General features: G+C 36.0%; 1 protein-coding gene across 1 annotated transcript in view; it reads left to right on the top strand.

Moving 5' to 3' along the window:
* Positions 1–23,826, top strand: part of DIAPH3 (diaphanous related formin 3) — a 210,374-nt gene that overhangs the window by 183,181 nt on the left and 3,367 nt on the right. The window lies entirely within an intron of this gene.

Raw genomic sequence — 23,826 nt, 5'->3', positions numbered from 1 at the left:
GGAGTCGGTAATGTAAATCAGGCAATCTGGACCTAAAGTATATGTTGCTAGAATACAACTTCTGAAAAATTACCGATGTATATCTGGAAAAATCCAGTGCTGACATTTGTGATTGATTTTTCTTCCCATGTCCATCTCCTTAAGACATGATTACAAGAAATAGAAATTATAAAAGTTATATCTGATTTCTTTTTCTCTTTTGAAAAAACAAGATTTGTAGGTAAAAAGACAACTGTCATAGAAGCTAAATGATAAGCTTTATGCTTTTGAAGACAGGCTTCATCTGATATTTTAGTTTGGAAATAGTGAAACTGAAATGAAAAATAATACGTTAAGAAATGGAATTGGCTGTTATAAAATATTCTGGTGATCAGCTTCCTTCCTACTAAAGGAATTCAAAGAGATATGAGTACTTACAAAACAACATGTTTTATTTCTTCTTGAAACAATTTTTCCAGAGTAATTTTATCCAATGCTAGTAACAAAATGCTAAATGTCATTAATTTTAAACATTAGAAATATTGCATTATGAAATATTACTGTGATTTTAATTCTATTTGCCTATACATAATAACCTTATGTTTTTATTGAATAGCATTTCAGGAAATGTGATTTATTAAAAGGTGAAACAGATTTAGCTGTCCAAACTGTGCTACTAAAGCTCCTATTCTCAGAAAAACTTGTAACATACCAAAGGCAACTTGAGTGGTAGGAAAAACAGGTACTTACAGGACATTTCCTTTTAAACTGCATTGCAGCAAAAGTTACATTAGGTTCCAGTCTGATTGGTTGCGTGAGATAATCAGCTTTCTAGTATCGTACTTTATGTTCTTACCTACATTTTTGTGTTAGAGTAGAAATACAGAATAGAAATACAAGAGAAAATAGTGTATTAAAAGGAGGAAGATAATTGAGTTGTAGTGAATTACAGGTGCTAGGATAGGGATAGATGGTAGAATTTTGGCCCGTGGCTGCAATTTCAATCATAGAATCGAAGAATATGATGAGTTGGAAGGGACCCATCAGGATCATAAAATCCAACTCCTGTCCCTGTGTGGAGCATCCCCAGGGTCATACCATGGGCCTTAGAGCATCCTCCAAATCCAAACTCAGGCAGCTTTGGTGCTGTGACCACTTCCCTGAGGATCTTGTTCCACCACTCAGCTGCCCTCTGGGTGAAAAACTTTCCTGATATCTAACCTAAACCTCTTTGGATTCAGCTTCCTACCATTTCCCAGAGTCCTGTCTTTGGTCACAGGAGTGAAGAAGTTGGTACCAGTCCCATCTCTTCCCCTTGTGAGGAAGCCATATACTGCAATGAGGTCACCCCTCAACCTCCTCTTCTCCAAACTGAACAGGCCAAGTGACTTCAGCCACTCCATAAGTCATCCCTTCTAGACCCTTCACCATCCTTGCTGCTCTCCTTTGGATGCTCTACAGTAGCTTGATGTCTTTTCTATACTGCTATTATATACTATCAACGTATCAATTCTATATATACTAGCAATGTAGCTTCAGAGCAAATGTTTTGTTCTTCTCTAAAATCTGATCAGGCCATGCAAAAAATAACTCCTTGTATTGTAATATTGCTTGTATAGATGGGCAAAAGTTAATGTCAAAATCTTAAAGAAAAGCTTTACAGAATCTTTACTGAGATTTTTCATGCATTGCAATGAGTTACCTAAACGGGAACATCACTCTATAGGGATGTCATTCCTCTGCTTGGTGGTGTGCTTTCTGGTGTGCTTTCTTTTCTGGTATTCTTTCTCATGTTTAGGATTCAGAAGATGCCTTCTCAGCTTAGCTTCCCTTTTGAAATTACTTAAAAATGCAGACACCTACAATTGTTTAGCAGTCCCAGGTATTCTTTATCATTCCCCATCCCTAAATAGCAAACCTTTCCTCAGTGAATGTATCTGTACAGGCTTTTAAGAGGGATGGGAGATGACTGTCTACACCCATTTCTAGGTTCATATTGTGTAGATGATTGTGAACTGTAACATACCAAGAGAAAAGGTAAAATTTTACAGTATATTTCTTTTAAAGTAAATCTGCCTGTCTACTGTCTATTGCAGAGCACTTTGGGAACATACTTTCAGTGAATAATTATGGCAACACACGTAAAGCTATCCTAGTGCCATCTGGGGGGCAAACTTGTTTCCTAACTACCGTGTTCATATGAAAGTCTAAAGAAAAATACCAGTTTATTTCAGATTTATTCCAGTATGGATAGACTGCAAAACTGTGGTTTGGTTATACAGGAAAAGGAATAAAAGAAGCATTAAATGACCTGACTGCTTTATTTCCACCTCTTGTTCTAGACAAAGTAGGATTTTACAGTTCTATGAGGCAGCTGTTCAAAGGTCTTTTTCTTACTGACAGGTTAGCTAAAAATTCACATCTTCTTGGCACCTAGAGTTCATTTATAATCAAGTAGGTATATTCAAGTTTGTGTATTTATGAAATACTCAGTCAACCTTCTAATTGTCTGTGGATGGCTTTATTAAATTTGTTCGAATTCTGTTCCAGATAAGCAAATCCCTTGTGTTGTAAACACTATTCAAAGTAGGTCATTTTAATTTCCACAAATTGCAAGTCAGCCAGCTTTATTACAGCTCATGACCGTTTGCTAGCATGGAGTCTCTTTCTAGTGCATGGTAAGGTAGAGCTTCTGTAGGTCTAGTTCTACAGAAGTATGTTTGGTCTATCATGTGTATGTCAGCTTGCTAGAGCAGAGATGCTGCTGCTTTCACAGAAGCAACATTTTCTATCAAGTCATTCTCACCTTTGTACTTAAATAAGAAATCCAGCCTTCCAGAATCATGCTTCAAGTTGTGACACATTAAATGCTCAGCTGACACCCTATATTGTTTTCCAAACTAGCAATAACTCCATCTTCAGTTTTTACTACATTCATTATGCCTGCTATCTAACCTGTCTGGTATCTTTATAGGCGTATAGTTTTTCATTCTCCATTATCTCTTTTCACTTTGGTTGTACAGGGTGTCCATATAACTTTAATTTCTGCTTTTCTTCCATGAGTTAGCCTTCCAAAGAGTTAGTCTTCCAAAAATTTAGCATGCCTTTATAACCAGGGCTTTCATGGCCACTGTGCTTACTGAAAACCTGTAATCTACTAGATGAGATCTTAGCATGTCTGTAATTGCAACTTTATAGAGTTCTTTCAAATGTTCTTATAATCAGAACAACTTTAAGTTAGAAATATGATTTAAATTCAAATTGTAGGGAGAAAAAAAACCCCACATGATTCTTGAAATATCTGAAGAATGGAATATATACATTAGCTCGGACTGAGCTGCACATCACAAGGTCTTTCAGTCATATTTAGGAATAGGTCATTCAGCCATAATTAGAAGTGTTGTCTGGTAAATCTATTCTAATACACCAAAGGGAACACTTCCTCTATCAACTTTTTCAACTGTGAGACTAAACAAAGGAGTTACCACTCTCTCTAGTCTAAGGAATGATAAGTTTGCTACATTATAAGTGATTGTTAAGAGAAGCACAAATATTCACAAATTATAAAACTGCCTTTTAAGGTTCTTTTTTATTCTATTGTAGTTTTAAAGGACTGATTTAGATACTTGAAAATTTGAAAGCAACATTTTATAATACACTTCTACAGATCAGAACCTCTGCTGAAATGGTAGGCCTTAACAGTTTTTGTGATTTTTCTGTGAACAGTAACAGTATTTGAAGTAAGAAGGGCTGCTAAACTAGATGGCTTCTTTGCTTACGGTTCAGAAATAACTGCAAGTTGGGATGAATGATACTTAGCAGCATTTAGAAGATGTTCACTAAGAAATAATTTTATTCCTAAGAGGTTGTATTAGCTGATGCAATATAAGAAAATAATATTTAAGAATGACAGGTGTGCAGCAAATTTTCCTTTTTCTTAATCCTGCTCAAGCAAAATAATAACTTTTTTGTGTAACTCCTTTGAGTAATATTTTACTTAACTTGGTAGGGGGAGAAATTCTATTTGCAGCTGCAATCAATACAGCACTTCTAAACAATCAGTGATAGCTTGTAAGTGATGACTGTTCCCAGTACATTTTAAAGCAGCTCCAGAAGTACCTTCTTACAATTTTATCATATTTTAAAATAATTCAGTCTTTACATACCAAGCTTTTATTTATTCTTTATGTTGTAGGCTCCATAAGACTTAATTCAGCAGCACTTAACTTAATAGCTCTTCATCTGAGTCAGTAAAAATTACAGACTTTAGCTCTTACATGTTTTTTCTTTTGAAAATGGAAAGTAGAAAAAGCGAGCATTCAAGAAAATAACTAAGTCATATAGGAAAAAAAAAATTTTGCAAAAGAAATAAAATGTTCTGTGAGCTCTGTTGTTCATGAAACCTGTTTAATACATATTTGGGTCCCTTAGTTGACAGACTGTGAGTTTTACTTATTACTGATCTGAGTAGACTGATCATACTGTCCTGCACAAAATGTGTGGGCATTTTTTGTGTTATGTTAAACTACTTAATCCAGCTGATATGATTAAATGTCACCAAGGCTGAATTATGAATTCTGCATCTTTGTATTTTAACAGCCTAGTTTTTTAAAAAAATTAAGATCAACTTAACAACTGTATCTAACTTTGAAACTGGACTTCAACTGGCTGACCTTGAGAGAGGTCTGCTCCTAACCTGAGCTATTCTATTATCTGAGAGAACTACACTTCTTTTGGTAAATCTTGTAGAACTTAAACACATAAGCAAATTAAAAAGTGAAATTAACTTTAAAAAACTTAAATGTGTTGGATATAAAGGGTTTCTTTAAATCAGAAGACACGTAAAAGTTCTGTTCATTAATTTTTAGTAATATTTTCATATCCATATAGAAAATTAGCAGCTCCTTCATTAATGTAAAAAGATATTTTGTCTTGCATTCCTCAGGCTCAGGTTTTAATGACAAACCAGATATTTCAGAGAAGCGTGTCAGGAATTTTTTTAGGGCACCTATTCTACAGTACCAAAGTCATCTGTACTTCTGTTTGACATCAACAGCAGCCTTGGTGTTTCTTTGCACCTTAACAGGGAGATCTGAAGTTTAAAAGGCTTTATTACTGTTTTCCAATTTACTTTCTTTTCAGGGTGGTAAATTAAAGTGTACATTCTTTGGACTTTCATGTCTTTGTGATATCTTTGCTCATGTAACTAAATCACTCTATTTACATCGTTCCCTAGAATCAAACTGGGAAATTATTTATTGGCTTATCACCTAACCCTAAATTTTATTTTGTGTTATTTAAGCAGAATATGTTTACCTTCATGGCAAGCTAAGCAGTTCTTCAAACACTACTATGTTTAGCCTGCTGAGGATTTGCTTGCATAGCTCCAACAGATCACAAATTTGATCAAAAAAATACATATTCTAAGTTTTACAAGTTTTTTTTGTTTGGTTTGGTTTTTTGGTTTGGTTGTGTTTTTTTCTAGCAGTAATAGGCATCTCAATTAATAAAGGAGGCAAAATGCTTTGCACTGATGGAATTAAGCTTACCATAAATTGAGTAACCTACCTTGTCACATTCAGATTGGAAAAACAAAAAAAACCACTGTCAAAAATTCAATTTAGCATTACAGAGATTACTGCAGTATAACAGCCCTTTATCTGTAGTAGTGTTCAAAAGCACTTCTAACAGTGCATCAATTTTCACAGCCATTTAGTAGATTAGAAAGCAATTGTAAACAGAGTAAAACCCACATTAACTCCTGTCAACAGCCTGCCTTTTTCTCAGTTATGGATTTGTTTGAAATAATAGTGAAGTCTAAAGTGATTTCATCAACATCAGAGATTGTATTATAAATATGAATGAACCCATTGTAATGGACTGCATAGTAATATATGGCAGGCATTTGTCCTGCCCATCAAAGTAACAGCTTTTGTAAAGGAAGAATAGCTGTGACATAAGGAAACATGTCACTCTACAAGAGATTATTCCTCCCGTTGTGATACAGTAACTGCATAATTCCACAGGTTTTATATTATAGTCATGAACCATTAACAAGTGTGTGGTATTTCTTTTAACTAAAATCAACTGAGAAATATATATATGCATATATATGTGTGTGTGTATATGTACATATATATAAAGTCAAGTATTTTTAAATAAACAGTGAGTTAAATAATGTTGCTTTTATTTGGGGTGGGTTTATGCATATGGGTTTTATATACTTTGGAAAATTATTTTTTCTTACCACTGCTTAAAAGCAATAAATGCAGTGGGAATGGAAAGAGTACTGTTTTTTTCCAAATAGCAGTCATCAGGTAGCACAGAGATAATTGCAATAAAGTGATTTATGGCCGGTAATGAAAGTTTTTCTTCAAAGAACCAGAGCAGGTCATGTATTGCATTTTTTTTTCATTTCTCAAGAGGTTTATTTTCCACAAGAAGATGTCTGTCTTTAACTAACACTGGACACAAGGCATTTCCCTATGCCTGTTTCTAAAAGGTGTACCAGTGCATATCTTTTTAATTGCTTCTGTCTATTAGAGTATTCCTTACAATCTGAAATAAAGACATTTTCTCTCCTACTCCTCAATTGCTTTTTTTACAAAACTCTGGCTACCATGAGCTGTGATACTGCTGTCACAGTCTTACTTGCAATTGTATGCATCCTATTTAAACTACTGTTTCTCTCTAGTAAAAAAGATAGACTTCTGAATTTTCAAACACAGGATATTAAACATTGAAGACCAAATTTTTAAATGAGGACAAATGTAGTGTTTCCTATGCATGAGAATAAAACCTACAAGGATAAAGATATCATTTCCTTCAAATTGTAAGGATGAAATGTTTGTCTTCAATCAGCTGTTGCATTTCATTGTTAATATTGGAAATACTGTGTCAGTTATTCTATGAAACATTTTACTTGAAGACTTAACTAAGAAAATCTTCAAATTTTGTCCAAGAAAGTTTATGGGTTATGGTTTATCTGTGAGAGCATGTCCTGAAGTGCCTTTATGTTTAAACATAAACAGTTCCAGGAATGGTGATTTCACATTAGTGAACATTCTGTTGTGCTCTGTAATAGCTATTTTTATATATTTTCCTTATCTTTTAATAAATAGATCAAGAGGATGTAATAAATATACTTTTAATAATAAGATACTAAACCAATGCTATATCTAGATTTATATTATTTCAATCCCCTCACCCAAAAAATCTTCTGCTTTGGTAGTAATAAAGGACATTTAATTGTACTCCAAGAGAATCCATATGAAGCAAAAAGATACAATATCAAAGGTATTTTTTCACATTCATGTCATTTCTTTATTTCTATTTTTTTCCTCCCATGTTTTTTCAAATGTAAAAAATGCAGGTGATGAAAATGCTTTCTTAAATTAGCTCCAGCATCGTACTATATTGTGGCTTTCTATCATTAAATGCTCCTATTTAGTGGATTCCATGTCTCCAAGTAAAGTGATTCTGCACAAAATTTAAATGCTGGTCAGAGCTTTAGATTTATATAATCAAGAATTTGGTATCTTGCCTTTCCTTTTCCTTCCTTTCCCTATATGCTATTTGGTGCAGCTGCAAATGATTTTCCAAAACCATCCATCACAAGTGTTCAGTTCTTTCCAAGATGTTTTATCAGCTAATGCAGAATCATATGTACTCAATATGTTATAGAAATATATAAAACTAACTGTATCTCACAGTAATTTTATGACCATTAGCTATTTTCCTAATCTGTCTTTTTAAGGTAGTCTTAAACACCAGCTAAAAATAAGTGAAACTACAAATCAAAAAGTTGGTTGAAACTAGAACTGGTGAAGGTCCCAGGGTTAGAAGCTATTCTCTCGTCATGACCTGAGTTAGAATGAAATCCTCACAAAAAGGGTTGCAGGTGGAACTAGTCTGTTACTGAAGTAGTGCAACAAGAGCAGTCTCCTCCTAATGACATTCACATCCCCCTTTAAAGCTCTCAAGACTCGCTATCCTCTGAATAGCAAGATTTACAAATCTTTCTGACTGGGAAGTTGTCTGGTGCGTTCTCTACAGCCAGCCAGATATCATCCACAACCCTACGCTCAACCATGGCATATGCTCTCTGGCATATGCTTCGTTTAGCTCCTTCACCTCACTTTTCTGTCTGACTTATGCCATTTTTGCTTGGGGGAAAAAAACCCAAAAACAAAACAAACAAAACCCAAAAACAAACATACAAACAATCAAACAAAAAACCCAACACAGTTTTAAAGGATATCTATCAGAAATTGAGGTTGTTCAGCCTGAAGAGGAGGAGGCTCAAAGGTGACCTTATAGCAACCTTCCAATATATGCAGGGGGCCTATATGAAAGCAGGGGTAGGGCTTTTTATACCGATGTGTAGTGAGAGGACAAGGGGAAATGGTTTTAAACTTGAAGAGGGGAGATTTAGGTTAGGATTTAGGAAGAAGTTCTTTCTTGTGAAGGTGCTGAGACACTGGAACAGGTTGCCCTAGGAAGTTGTGGCTGCCCCCTCCCTGGAAGTGTTGAAGGCCAGGTTGGATGGGGCCTTGAGCAACCTGATCTAGTGGGACATGTTCCTGCCCCCCAAAGGGGGGTTGGAACTAGATGATCTTTAAAGTCCCTTCCAACCCTAGTTTTCTATGATTCTATGAAACTGCTATTCAAAGCTGTCAGCTCTCAGGCAGAGTTAGCAGGTAAATAAAATTCAGTCTGATGTAGATATATTCTGATTGATTACAGGGGATCTGGTTTGCTTGCTGTCACTATTTAATCTATACTAGACTCTATAATCAGTAGGCAACAGATATCTAAAGTATGTGCTTTTAATTGTGCTCTGAAGATTGCCTTTTTCCCTTGGCTAGTCCCTTGACAATTGTCTTGGTTTGGGCCAGCATAAAGGTGATTTTCTGTCTTGTACTTTTGCTTTTAGCTAAGTCTCTAGTAAGTAGTCGCACTTGCTGAAATTAACAGCAAGTTTCTCAGACAGTGTGTGCTTCTAGGACTGATAACACTCGATGTTTATAGTTACTGCTAGAGACTGGTATGCAGAGCCAAGGACACTGCTCAGCTCTGAGGAAAACATTTTACCCTCCAGAAGGAATAAAGAGGTCCCACCTGCAGCCCTCCTTTAGGGAGGAACGGACAAGATAGATGCCAGAATTGACCAAACAGAGTATTCCATCCCATATACGTCATACCCAGTATAAATTTGAGGGATCACAAGGGCCAAGCCAGATTTCCTGCCTCCAGCTTCCGGCTGCCTGCCCTTCCTGCCTTTCCTGCTTCCCTTCCTTCACCCCAGCATCCTGGAAGGATTCCGTCCGTTCGTCTGCCTGTGGTCCTGATCCGTGCCAGCCCATATCTGTGTGTTCCTGCCTCCAGGTCCCAACTGCTGCCAACTCCAGGAGTCCAGCCTGGACTTTCCCAGAGCTGCCCTGCAGCCTCGGTGGTGACGTGAGAGTTACTGGAGGAGAGGGGGGAGGAATGTGGTATCCATTTTCTTGTATATTTGTATATTTGTATATATTTAATAATTTTTCCTATTTATCATTACTGTGTCATTAAAGTTGTGTAGCTTAGTTTCCAACCCATAAGTCTCTCTCCCTTATTCTCTCTCCTTTCTTTATCAGGGAGAAGAGAGAGATTAATAGAGAGCATCTGATACTCGGTTTAATTGCTGGGCCAGTGTTAAACAATGACAACAATGCAATCTCTTTGCCATTATTGTCCTGCAGAATCAGGCATAATAATTCCACACCGGCCCTACCATACTCTACAATGATTTTATTTAAATGAAGGTCATCACTAGCAGTTGCACAGCATTTGTAGACAATATCCCATACTTCATTTTAGACTCAAAAATTACATAGTTGTGTATTTGGTAGAGTACAGAACAATCTCAGCCACCTACAAATAGTTTATGTACTTGTCCTTTATAAAAGGAGTCTCCTAAATCTGGACCTGTGTGTGTCACAGTCATTCCTACATGTGTAAAAGAAAATGGAGCTGTGTATAATCTGAAAAGGGAAATGGCATTACTGTATTAATTCTCATGGGCATAGGTCATACGGATTTCTTTCTGAATGAAAGGCTGAATATAGTGTTAAATATGATGAAAAGACTAATCAAAATAGTCTCTTCAGAAGAGTCCTAACTAGCTGCATGTGTTTGTTTTATACAAAAAATACCTTTGAGTGTTGTTTTTCATTATTATTATTATTTCCCATGCTGAAGCCTTAATGCTTTCTTTTCGTAATTCTTTAATTTTAATTTTTATGGAATAATTCAAATTTAACATCATATTCAGATCGTTTACAAGTGTGAGGCAAGTAATCTTTAATATATGCATAAAATATGGTTATAAGATCCAATGGAAACATTTATTTTTTTTACTGCTTATTTTGAATGGCAGTAAGACTATATGAATTAAAGCAGTGTTGAATAACAGGTGCTGTTATAGTTTTTATCAATACATGCTATTTTTATCCTTTTTTTTTTCTTTTTTTAATAACTTGATGCGTACTCTACATAAGCATTGCTACCAGATATTTCTGTGGAACTCAAAACACTTTTCCTTTAATTCTCTTATTTACTAACCTAGCTATCATAACAAGAAATTAAACACACAGGACCAAGTAATTGCTAAAAATCATGGAGTTGCTTTGTCACAGAAAGCATCAGTTTTATATCTTCATCCTTAGAGTTTAAATATAAGCACTTAAGTCCTCCGTGGATGTGAGATTCGTAACTTTGAATGTACACTACTGGAGTTTTTAAGTTTTGCTTGGCCAAGACTAAATCTAAGTCAACTTCAGTTTAAAGCAGGGATGATTTTCATGTAAGGGTAAGATTCCATATTCCAGTACAAAATTAGGAATCATTTATTTTATAGGCTGATTTTAAATCCAGAGTATGTTTCAAGCTTATTAGAAATTTATAAAGCTACAGAAGAGTATGGGTATCACAAATCTGTGAGAGACAGGAACCTAAACAACTGTAAGATCTTAATCTACTTAAGAAAAAGGCTAGACAACACGAAGGATTTTTAAGAAGAAAAAACTTGTAATAGCTAATGGCTGAGCAGTGAACTTGATCATGACAGCTTTCCCATCTACAATTCTTGTCTGTCTTTTACATACAAAACAAATCTCCTGCTTATATCCAAACTCTTCGCTGTAGCAACCAGAATATGATATATTGCAATTCTATTCTGTATGCAGCCAGAAAACTTCGTAATATTCTATAGCTTGTGGTAAATAGGTGGTGAGATCAATACCCACAGTTATATCAGGCCTTAAAATCATTGAATTTGCACCCTTCCCTGCTTGATGGAGAACGTATGATCTGTCACTGGCCAGACTACCATGTCCACCTTTTATGCAGACTCTGCTGCAGTAAAAAGTTGGAAGCTTCCAGATAAAGAAGTTACCTTTAGATGTCTGGAATGCAGTCTTTCACGTCTGAGTTACTTCCTGCAAACTCTCTTTACCTGTTCAAAGCATCTCTATTAGGATGAAATGAAGTGCAGTTTAGAAGCTCTTGTTTCTCCTCATTGACTGTGAAGGGAGCCTAAGGCAACCAGCACGAATTCATTTGGTCCAGTGAATCTCACATTGGGCTCAACAGCCTTTGGTCAGGCACAAGGACACAGAGGATTATGCATACTCCTGTTTCAAAATAATTTTATACAACACTGAAGAACTGCTTTTGTTTCTCCAGATGAAATATATGTGTATCCATCGTTAACAAATACTATATATTACATAGCTTTAGTTATAATAAGCCCAGTTAGATTTTTGGTTTCTTCTTTGAAATTTAATTGAAAATTTTTTAGAGTGTTCATTGCCATGCACGAAAAAGTTTCTTAATTTAATGATAAATGCACCCACAGAAATGTAATCGAAACTTTGCTTTAAGCTGTGTACTCTCAGATAACAAGAGTTAAATTTATACATCCACTTCAGCTCACTGAAACTGTCCTGATTTTGAACTTGGGTTATGGAACAAAACCTGCATGCTTAGTAAGCTCAAAAAAAGCAAACATTTTTAGATTGTGTAAGCTAAATTATTGAATGCAATAGTGGAATTCTTAGTGGCAAAGGATATTCTCCCTTCCTACTCCTTTCTTCATAGTTTTTCTCAGTTAAGATGTTTCTGGAATAAAAATATATAAATTTTTTGCCTGCTGTTTTTGCTTCAAAGTATTACAAACATCGTTGGAGCCTGCTGAATTGTTACTCTTAACATTGCTGGCTAATACTGAAAATCTGATTTGTAGGTGGTATTTTATTGCACAAAACTGAAAATTGTATTTCTTCTATAGGATGTTATTTAGAAATTGGTACTAACACGCTTGAGCTTTTTACTTTAATAAATTTTACTTAGAACTACAGTGAGCTCCTGAACAATGAAAGATTTTTTTCAATAGCATTTGTTTTCCTTCTCTAGCATTTAAAGCTATTTCAGCATAGCTTTGAAATGAGCACTGATGAAGAAACAAGAAAAGATTTGAGAATATAACTCTAGCATAATTAGTATGGGTAACTTAATTGATGAGCTAGCAATGTGTTTATAGAGCATATTTGTTTTAAAAAGAAGTGTCATTGTGGTAATTATTATATGTAGTTTCTTTCATAAAAGGAGTTTTTAATGGCTCTTTATGCTACGAGAAAAAAATAAATTTCTTCTTTAGAATTGTGTAATGATTGATGTGAGGGCAACCTATGGGACATCCTCGTCTGTATGAATTTATGTGCACGCAAAATGTATGCTTACCTTGTGTTCCAAAAAATCTTTTCAGGTATTCTCAGTGGCTTTAAATTTTTTAAGAGTATCCACAGAGCTTCTCCTAATTGGCTGTCTTCCAGTATCTTCAGTTACATAGGGAATAACAGGAGGGGAATAAAGTGAGGAGATTTCTGAATTTATTCTTCTTCTGAGCAATCAAGTGGTTTCCAGCACAGACGAGCTTGGTTCAGGAAATAGTTTGTTTTGTGAGATTCTTTGTCTACACGGGGTGGGCATCTATGATCAGTATAGCTGCTAAGTACTAACCCTCAGTGAATCCACAAAACTGGTGAAGCTCACCCAAAAATTTCTACCATGAACAGGCTGCTTTAAAGGTAGTTCAAGTGTGTCTGCACATTTACAGGTGAGAAAGAAATGCAGAATACCTTGCTTGGATGTGGTCATGGGGTATGTGCTTGGAGCTGAAGCCTGGGCTTGTAGAGGAGTGTATGCCATTATGAACTGATAGAGTAAATGTCTGAATGAAAATACAAAAAGAAAAAAGTGGAATTGTGTTTAAATCAGCCTTGAAAGTCTCAAGATAGTCATGTAAACAGCCTTCATCAAATTTAGATATGTGAGACAGCCGAGTACAGAGCTGTCACAGCATCTGCAGTTTTCCTGGGTGTGCTTGGGGTGGAGCCAGTGTGCTATTGATCTTCCTATTGGTGACTAAAAGAGTAGTGGTACCACATCACTGTTTGCACTGTGTCAATTTTTCTCTCCCTCCAGCCCTAAAAAACATCCAGGAAGGTGTCTTGGGGAGGGCAAGAGGTTGGGAAGGATTGTAATCAGCACAGCTGACCCAAACTAATAGCCCATACCATATGTGATGTCATGCTCAGCAGTAAAAACTCAGGGAATGGAGGAGGGAACACCTGAGTTTATGGCATTTGCCTTCCCAAGTAACTGAGGCCCTGCTTGCCAAGAGGTGGTTGGGCATCTGCCTGCCAGTGGAAAGTAGTGAATTACCTCCCTAATTTACTTTGCTAGTATCAGTTCTTGTAGTTTGTATTAAACTGATATCTTTATACACAAGTATTCTCACCTTCTTCTATTTTCTCCTTACCCCATGGAAAAGGGCAGCGAGCAAGAGTCCAGATGGATGTTTGGCTGTTGCTCAGGGTCAACACACCAAAACAGTAATTCTTTTTTAACACATTGGATTACAACCTTAAGCGTATTTTGATAGGATGACATTTTTTCAGCTTCCTACAGAAAGTCGGTGAACAGATTTTGTGCTTTAAGGTGTCACAGTATGAATAATATATAGCTGGATGCCCAGAGTAACTGATGAAAAAAAAAAACTAGACATTAATGCTAGTTCATAATGCTAGTTCAGATAAACTTCAATGGTCTTTACTGTAATCTGTTGTCCTTTGAATTCTTGAACTGTTCAAGCATTTACATTTAACATGAGAAAGCATTTGACCGTGCTTGCTACAGATAAACAAGTTAAGCATATATTTATCTCTTTGTGGCTGACTGGATTTATGCATTAATATTTTAATTGCTCCTCAAGCAATCTTCTGGTGTGTGATCATGTGCAGGTCAATGTTCTGAGAGTCCTTCAACATGACAGTTCATAGAATAATTATCCTGTCATCACACCCTGATTCATTGTTACATCCTTTCTTGGGCTTTTTCTCTTACTCACATTTGCTTAGCAACCAGATCACATCTCTTATGCTTATTATTCAAGTAATCACCCTCAGCAGCACATAGATGCATCAATTAAAGCTTTACAATGAAGTATATTGTTCTGTGTAGAATCCTCAGGTGTCAGGAATTAAAAATTGATTTTAAGTGGTGCAGGCTGCCTTCGAATGGCTAATCTGTGTTTATATTAAACAAACAAACACGCTAACGTTTCTTAACAAAAAGTGATAGGTCACAATCAATAGGAGTTGGATGATAAAATTATATTCTGTTCTTAGGATGCTTAGTTTATTTTAGAGATGCATTAATTTGGATGCAGTTCTGAAATGTCTGAGTGCCAAACATCTATTTTAGATATCTTTTTTCATAAGCAAATCCATTTTATGTTTGCTTTATTTACTCTTACCTATATTCTTTGTAAACATTTTCTGGCTAATTTTCAGATTTAGGTGAATTTCACAACAAATTATTATTAGAATGAAATTCAAGTACCAAGAAGCTGTCTGGATGGTTCAGTGATTTAATGTTGGCATCCTGCAGCTTTGACTGTAATCAGCAGATGCGCTGGCATTACCATAAATGTTTTCTTAACAGTCTCTGTCAAAAAAAAAAAAAAAAAAAATCCTGTTTGGAGTCTGCAGTTTCTGATTAAATTCGGTTTGTATAATTAATAATACCATGATGATCTCTAACCAGTTGTTTTTGATATCACCTTCTGAGCTGAACACATTTGCAAGGATGCTTTTTAAGTGAGAACAGACAAAGGAAAACCAGGTCTGTGTGTAAGAATCCTTTGTCCTTTGTTTCAGTGGCTTGGGAGGCCTTGCTGCCTTGTGCCCTGATTTTTCAGTGACTGTAAAATGTTCTATTTTTCAGTCTCTCTTATTTTTTCATATTCAGTGTAAATTTTTTTCTCTAAGTTCCTCTGTAAGGGAGTGAGATGTTTGTTTTTTAAGTGCAAAGATGCGTTGCATCTTAGATTTCTTAAAAGCAAAAAAAAACACCCTATCTTATATAGCAAGATTAACTTCTGTTAGCTAATTATTGCTGAAAAGTAATTGCATGCGATTATTAGGGAAAAGGAAACTGGAAATGATACAACTGACTTCTGATGTTTTTTCTGGACTAAAGTGGCTGCTAAGTGTCTAATTGTTAGATTATAGGGCAGTAAACATGATAAAAATGTATACCATTAATGATGCGCAGGATTTTGAATTCACAATGACTGGCTTAATTACAAATGACGATGTGTCTCAAATTTGTCTTGTATGGTAATTCAGTGATATTTGGAAAAATCGTTAAAGGCACCTTTAGAAACTAGTTCCTCTTTTAGATTCTGTTGAAATCCTGGTCCCTTTTCAAAGCAATTCGTCACACTTGCAAAGTACAGTTGTTGGTATCAAGCACACATATGGCTGGATCATATGTGGAGCAGAAATATTATTTTTTATTCCATCTCTCTCCACACCTGAGCAAGGCCTGATTACAGTCCATCCCAAAGAGAGGAAATAATTAAATGAGCCCATATCGTTAATTAGAGTTTCATATAAAGAGAGAGAGAATGGTTGTCAAAGGAATATACATTCACTCTTTCAGAGCAACAGAAGGGTGAATCACATTGCCTTTATTCCCCAGTATTTAGTTTTATCTGAGGATTCCCTTGAAAATCTATTTCCTGCCACACAGTTTCAGTCTCCTCAACAGCATGCTTTCGCCTGTTTTCTGCAAAGCTTTGTCAGAGGAAAGAAAGGACCACAATATTGCTTGAGTGATTAAAGTTATGTGAACTAAGATGATTCAGCTTCATCCCATATCCAGTGAATTCATGAAGGCAATTTGGGATACTAGTTCACATTAAGCTTCACATTCAGGTCTGCTTCTTTCCTGATGAGAAGCACCCATGCTATAAAGAAGCACAGATATCTTTCAGCTGACATCAGTGTTGTATAAATCTTTTTTCGATCTACCCAGGATTTGGACTTCTCATAAATGCTTTTCCAGGTTTGTAAATCACTACACTCTCACCTGTCATAAGAACAACAGCCTGCATCACTCTCTGTTGTCCTACTTACCTCTAGAGACTTGTCTTAAAAGCATTTTTAAATGAGAGGAAGCTGAAAGCCATATGATATTCTTGCACTATTCTGGATAATGGTGAACAACAGCACACTGTGACTGACCTGTGTGAGCAAGAACTGCCCCAGGACATTGGTCCAGTACCTGTTACAGGAAGGTGAGAAAATTATGTTTCCACTCAACTGTTAAAACTATCATCTGCCTAATTTCCTTTCAGCTCTAGCCTTTCATCTTTACGCTGTTCCCGAAAACATTTGCAGGACTTTGTAGATTCCCCCTTTCCTCTGGGAGCAGGTTGATTCTTTAGGAGACAAGTGTAACAGGTGATGAAGAAAAAAATGGTTTTCCCATCATTTTGATCTGACATTACAAAATACTTGTGCTCTACCATCAAGCAATGCAACCTGCTCTGATTGCTGATATAAACCTGGGAAAGGAGGTTTGGGCTGAAAATAAGAAATATGAATTGTATGGTTTTGTAGCAGTTATTAGAATAGTTAGAGAGTAGCTTGTAATCATTTCATATCAAGAATAGTGGATAGGAAATAATTTAGCATTAACTCTTAAGGAAATTACTAGACACAGCTACATAGTATTTCAAAATGTTTACACTAGATAGTAATGTTTATGCTAAGTAGTTAAAAGAAACAACAAGGTCGTTTAGAACCACAGTGAGTAGAATCTCCTAAACACAGGTCAGTCTTTTTAAGATTCGCTTTGTTGTTCAAATTTGTTGGTGTTTTTATTTTCCAAAGGTAGGAGGCTTCCTACTGTGTTGGGTTTTTTTCTGCATCAGCTCTTAAAAGACACAATTTGTGTGTTTCTTTTCCATTTTGGTTATTTTCATCAGCATATTACTTGTCATTACCCATTGCAGCTGCCAGTGCCTTTCCTTTGATGGCAGCAGTCTTCATGCATATTCCTGAAATTCTTTATCAAAGTGCATCTTGAAAACATTGTTCATCTGTAGGTAGCTGCTATGCAGACAGGTTTGGAAACTTAATGTGTCTACTGCTCAAAGGCATCAGTGGCAGCTTAGTATGTGGGATCTACATAAATTGTGGTTGGCTGAACAGAGGATGGCTTTAAACTATGGACCTCTATGTATCTTGTCACAGATCACTTACTTATACAGTCATCTTTTTTGGCTCTGTTAACTCTAAAGAGGATTTGAAATGGCAAGCTGCAATATACTTATCAACAAAGTAAAAAAAAAAAAAAAAAAAGAGCAAGTAATTTCAGGAATTTAAAATACTTTAAATATGTTAACTTCCAGTTTTATCATTGTAAGTTCCTGATCGATTCCTGACTTAAATAAGGGAAAAAGTTGATGTTTAGCCTATTTGTACCTTAGGAGAAACCCCATAAACACCTATGCTGCTTACCATTGCTGGCCACTGCCTGAAGACCCACTGCCATTGCATATCAATGTAGATCAGTATTTATCCCTTTACCCACTTCATCCCAACATAAGTAAGAAGACTAACTTAGTATTTATTAATACTAAAATTGTGCCAAATTATTTATTCATTTTGAAATTAAGATGTTAACACATTTAGGGTTTTTTAGGTTTTCTTAAGAGTGATTGAAACCATCTGATCTAAAACTCAGTAAGAACCACAAAGTAGGCTTTTATTTTGGAAGTTTCCATTTTGCAGTTTCCTAGAAACTCCCAAATGTGTCTTCTTTTGGGGAAAGATACATGAGAAGACACAGAATTTGCTGTAATTCAGAGTGAAATAGGAAGGATGCCAAATACCTAAGTCTGAGTTAGCCATCAGATTAACCTTCAGAGGTTTCTTCTCTCAGATACACAGAAGCCTTGGGTGATTTCTGTCAGTAGTCTGATCCGCATTTTTGTTCTCTTTTCATCTTGACAGGCACTCAAGACTTTCATTTAAATCCCAGTAACTTAAAGTTTCATTTCTTGCAGCAAAAGTCATTGCCATATTTTAGGTGAGAATATATTCATTTAAACAGATAAATTGGTCCCAACTTGATGCAAAGTACATTTGGAAAAGATAGGAGAAAGATTTAATAGAGCGATCAACAGGAACTTAAAGTAGCCATTGTGAAAATGTAGGTGGGGAAGGAACTAAAAGGATTTTTAAAGGCTTTGTTTTAGGGCCAAGTAAAAGGGAGCTGGTCAAGCATGGCTCCCCTCATCACAAAGTAGTCTGCTCACAGTTTGAAACTGATTTTCTTTGAAATGTATTTTCTATAAATCCTCTATGCTCACCTCACTTAGTGCTGACATACTGTATTCTTCTTGCCTTTGAAATGAGAGAAAAAATATATTCACTGTTTCTGAAAACTTTGTCTCATCTAAGTTGAAATTACCGGTTAATCTTTATTTCTCAGGTTTCACAGCTTTTTAACACAAAACTCAAGAACAGCAGCAACTATTAAATGAAATGTTTTTAATGTTCTAAAAATCAGTAACACTTTTCCATGCCTCATTAATTAGTGTATGCTTTCGATTAGTGAAAGTTAAGTTCTGAGCATTTAGCATCAAATACTAAGACTGAAGATAATAATTATGAAGCAAAGATCATTTGAGTACATCTACCAGGTCTCTAGTGACAATGACACTTTGCACTCTTAACATTTTAGGGATATTCTCCAATTGTACCCGTGTAAGTCATAGACATTGTTGAAAAAATATGAAACTAATAAAAAGTGGCAATAAAAAGTATTTAAACTATTTTCCATTATAGTATCCAACAAGGAGCTGTCCCACTTTTTATGAATGATGTTATGTGATAGACATAGACCTTCTAGCTATAGCAGTCTTTCATTTTATGTCTAAATTCTGCTTCTGTGTGATGAGGGAGACTATAAGAAAGATAATTAGGTCTTCTTATGTTCTAACACCAAGGTCTGGGAATGGATTTCAGAAGACCAACTTTAGGCTGTGTAAGTGACATTAAGGAAAGATGGGTGCCTGAAAACACTTGGGACTAGGAAGTCTTGGGCTCTAATAGGAGTGGGAGAATCACTGCAGGAAAGAAGACCCTTGTACTTCAGAGGAAAACAGGAATTAATGGTTTTCTTGTTTGCATTTCTGGTAGAAAAAGCCGAGAGCAAAACAGTCTCAACAAAAACAAAACCAAAAAAACCAGATTCATAACAGGGAAAACACACTCCTGCTTTCTTAGGCTCAGCTTCACTCCAGACCCCACTCCTACCCCCTTATTTTTACTGCAGGTTACAGTTGGTCCCACTAGTGAGGCAACTAACCACACAAGGGGGTGACAGGCTTAGTTGTGCCCTGTGGCAGGTCCTTTGGAGCCATCTGGAACCTGCTCTGCCCAGCACTGGGCAATGCCTGACCTCTCTGCACTGAAACCAACCCTGCAGCCTCCCTGCTACCCAAACTTTGCTACCTACACCCAATAAAGCTTTCTACTTTGGAGCTGAAGCTAAACTCATCTAATGGGGGAATTCAGAACCTCCACCTTTACCAACTTTAAAAAAAGGTTCCTCAAAATGTCTGCCAGCGGCGGTTATATCCATCTTTTCAAAACAAGAGTCTATCTCAGTAAATCCCAGCCATGTGGAACATGAGCCAGTATTACCCAGTTTATATCAAGAAAAGTAGTTGACTCTTAGTAATTTTTTCTGTTTTCCTCATATCTTCAGCTTTATGCTATATACTATATAGCTTCATGGTTTATACTTAGGTATTGGCAAGAGAACCCTTTAGGAACATCTCCAGATTAACTTCTCAAGGGCTTCTCTTTATTTAGTTGGAGCATATGGTGGTATACAGTGATATCATCATGGGATGTGACCATTGTCTAAATACATTTGGTAAGACTGCACTAGGACATACACGATGATGCCATTAGTGTAATTTGTGGAAGATGAACAGAACATGTAGACAGTGGCTGGACTGGTGCAAGCATTCCAATTTCTGGGAAACCTGCACAACTGCATCCAGAATCAGCACACTGAAGAAATGTCCAAAGCACCGGCCCTCCCCCACTGCTGGGAAGATACATGAGCACAGCATCAGCCTGGTGTTGTACCTTTTCCTTGGCTTTCAGTTCCATGCATCAGGGACAGGGAATGAAAGGCAAATGCTTCCAACACATTGGGGAGTCACGGATCACAGTTAATGCTGTTACCTTTTCCAAGCTGAAGCCATTGGGCATGGGTACATGCCCTCAGAGTATCTTCTAGCACAAGCAAGTCACCACTTAGAATGTAAAAATAATTTCTATTGTTGGTAAGGTTGGTACGTGCAGGCTTTAGAAAACCTCAGCAAAAGCATAGCTTCAGGAATATGATGTAGCATGTGGAGCATAAGCTGGAGAGATCAGAAATATTCCCCTGGGTTTATGTGCATTTTTCCCTGTTAACTTCGTAAAAGATGTAATGAGGTTGTAACTGCAATTGTTCTTTCTTATGTTAGGATTTTGTCATGCCCCATATTGAGATGTATGACTGTAATACAAGCAAGTAATGCAGTTCTCCTTATTGTATTTGCAACTTTATTTTTCAATTGGTGTACAAGTATTTACATAAAAACTAAGTATGTCCTTAGTATCAAGACTTTTAGTGAGAAACTGCAATGAAATAAAGCTTTTCAAAGTCCTTTTTTATTTTAAATATTTATTAGTTGTTTTTTAAAAAGCCATATCTCTACTTTAGTGAGTCTCTTGCAATCATTTTTGTTCTCTATTAAAGGTAATATATAACAGTATTATGCAGGATTTAAAAATCTCCAACTGATCATATTTTGCTTCCCCAAGTTCACAGCAGGCAGGTCTTATACTGCTGATTTTTTTTGTTCACATTCTAGTGCACAGTTTCCTTTTTCTGAATATAAAGTATGTACCCTTTAATAGATTATAAGGATATCATTATAAGTAATTCTGTGCTAGGACACTGTTTAAACTATGGAATGCTATTAAGCATAACTTTCTGTCAGTTGCATTTCCTTAGCATTGTTGTTAATCAAAGTAATTTTAAAAGAATTGAGACGACAGTAGCTCTTTGGCCGTAGCTTATGTGACTATGACTTTGAAATGGTTTTGATTAACAGCAACATTCAGGAAATTCTTATCTGCAAAAACTGGATTTGGGGGAGGACCCAAAATGGTTAGATATTGAACAAGAGAAAGATTGGAATGTCAGCAGATCTGGATGCTGAGACTTTAGTAGTGTATAATACAACTGCTGCCTAACCCATACTTGGAAGCATTCAATAGCCATAAAGGCAAAACTACTATGGGTAAATGTTCTCACTCCAGTATCTAGAAAACTTAAGCATGAATCCTAAGGTTTTGCTTTTTTGCTTTTTTTTTTTTAATCTGAATAATGATTGTTATGATACAGGTGAACAACAGGTTTTGATCACTGAAAGTGGCTAGACATGCGAAACTACTTTTGATGTATACAGAAAACTGAAAAGTTGTCTTTATCCAGTGATTTTTAATATCTCATTTCTTTTTGTCTTCCTACTGCTGGAAGGCACACCTTGCTACAGTAGGTGGACAACTAGTGCATCTGCAGAAATGTAAGCTTCTTCCTCAGCAAGACTTGATGTAGAATTGCCTCTCCATGGGTAGTTTTCTTTTAACCTTCTATAACTTTATTATATTTAATTATTTAAAAGCATTTTTGAATGCTGAATTAACAACTTGGAGATAATAAAACTGGATTCAGATAAAATATGTGTCCAAATTTTCTTTTTTAATTGAGACGAGTTGCTCAGTATTTTTTGCAGCGTGTCTGAGACCAAAGTGTTCTTGCTACTTAGGAAGTGCTGCTAGTCACTGGCATATCTTGTATTAAGAACATGACACTTTTTTTTTTTCCAGTGAATTGTGACACCTTAACTACACAAGAATTACAACAGATCAAACAAGGACTACTTACATAAACTGGCCATCTATTAAGGCACTTTCCTAATCCCATTTCCCGTTTTAGCAGGACCTCTCAGACTGGAGGAAAGGGGTCTGATCCTTCAAGTTGAATGTTCCACTCACTAGGCACAAATATCAACATGATTGCTGCTTTTTTAAGGGGGAAAAATGACACAGCTGTTCTCTGCTTTAGTCAGTCATTATCCCCATGCAACAGTTCCAGTCTCTAGGCAGCAAGTTAGGGAACATGTTGCCTTTGGTGTTGGTGATGATGTGTTGGTTTTTTTTTTTTCTTCTCGTTTAAAAAAATTGCAGTGATTTCCAAAAGACCAAGTGTTTTTCCCGCTGCCTCTAGACTGAATATATACCAAAAAGGCTATATGCAGCTAGTATTTTGTATATTAATACAGGTAGTATGCTTTTATCAGCCTGCAAGTACATATTCAGAATCAATAAATAAGAAGATTTAAATAGAACAGGATATTCAAGAGTGTATGTAACAAGGTTATTTTAATTACACATGATGGGTGTATTATATATAATTATAAAGATGTGGTCAGACCCAATCTTTGGCATCCTGTGAATCAGGAAAACTGAAATGTGTGCTATTGCACTTTCAGGGTCAAAATATTTTCCAGAGTACAAAACAGCAATTACATTTTCCAGCTAAGTGCAACATTGAGCTATTATAAAATTTTAATTAAGTATTGTTTACCTGATTTAGAAGATGATAGAAAGAAGGTATTTATTTTCTTCCACTTTCCAAAAGGTGATCGTACTTACAAAATTTGCTGAGATTGTCCAAGAAAGTGCGTAAAATCCTCATTCATCACTGAGCGCCCCTGGTCAGGGAATGACAATGCAGTAAATATCTTCAGCAGCTGCCTTTTAATGTACAAGCTGTTTTCGGTAGGAATTTTCAGCACTCACATAAAACACACTGTCGTGAGTCACTGCCTGTGCTCCAAAGTCATTACTATTGGGATGATGGAACATCTTTCAGTGAATAACCAAAAAACTTTAAATGTCATGTCAAGTTTGCTGAAGCCATTTTCAAGCCTTGCTCAAGGTTACATGAATATTGAGCACACCAGCTTTTAACAAGTTTGAGATCTATCAAAGGGACCACGCATATGCTGGTTTTAAGAACAGTCACTTGATTTGCAGAGGGGGAGAAAAAAATAAGAAGAAATTTATCTATTAGCACATGGCAATCCAGAAAGACTCCTGGGTATTATCTGAGTTCAACTTCTTGTGACAATCAAGGCCGTGTGAAGTTTAGCAAAAAGTAGCAAGTTACACAGATTTTTAAAATTGCTTACCTGCCTGAAAGATCACAAAGGAAATAATAATTATTACAATGGGTAAATAAATCAAAATGCATTTTAAAATACATTGTAAAATTTGAAAAAATAAAAAATACGTAGCAAATGTAATTAACCAGATA

The sequence above is a fragment of the Heliangelus exortis genome, chromosome 1 (assembly GCF_036169615.1).
Source record: "Heliangelus exortis chromosome 1, bHelExo1.hap1, whole genome shotgun sequence".
In the NCBI taxonomy this organism is placed as follows: domain Eukaryota; kingdom Metazoa; phylum Chordata; class Aves; order Apodiformes; family Trochilidae; genus Heliangelus; species Heliangelus exortis.
Note: the sequence above shows the minus strand (reverse complement) of the source record. Positions and strands in the feature narration are given on the sequence as shown.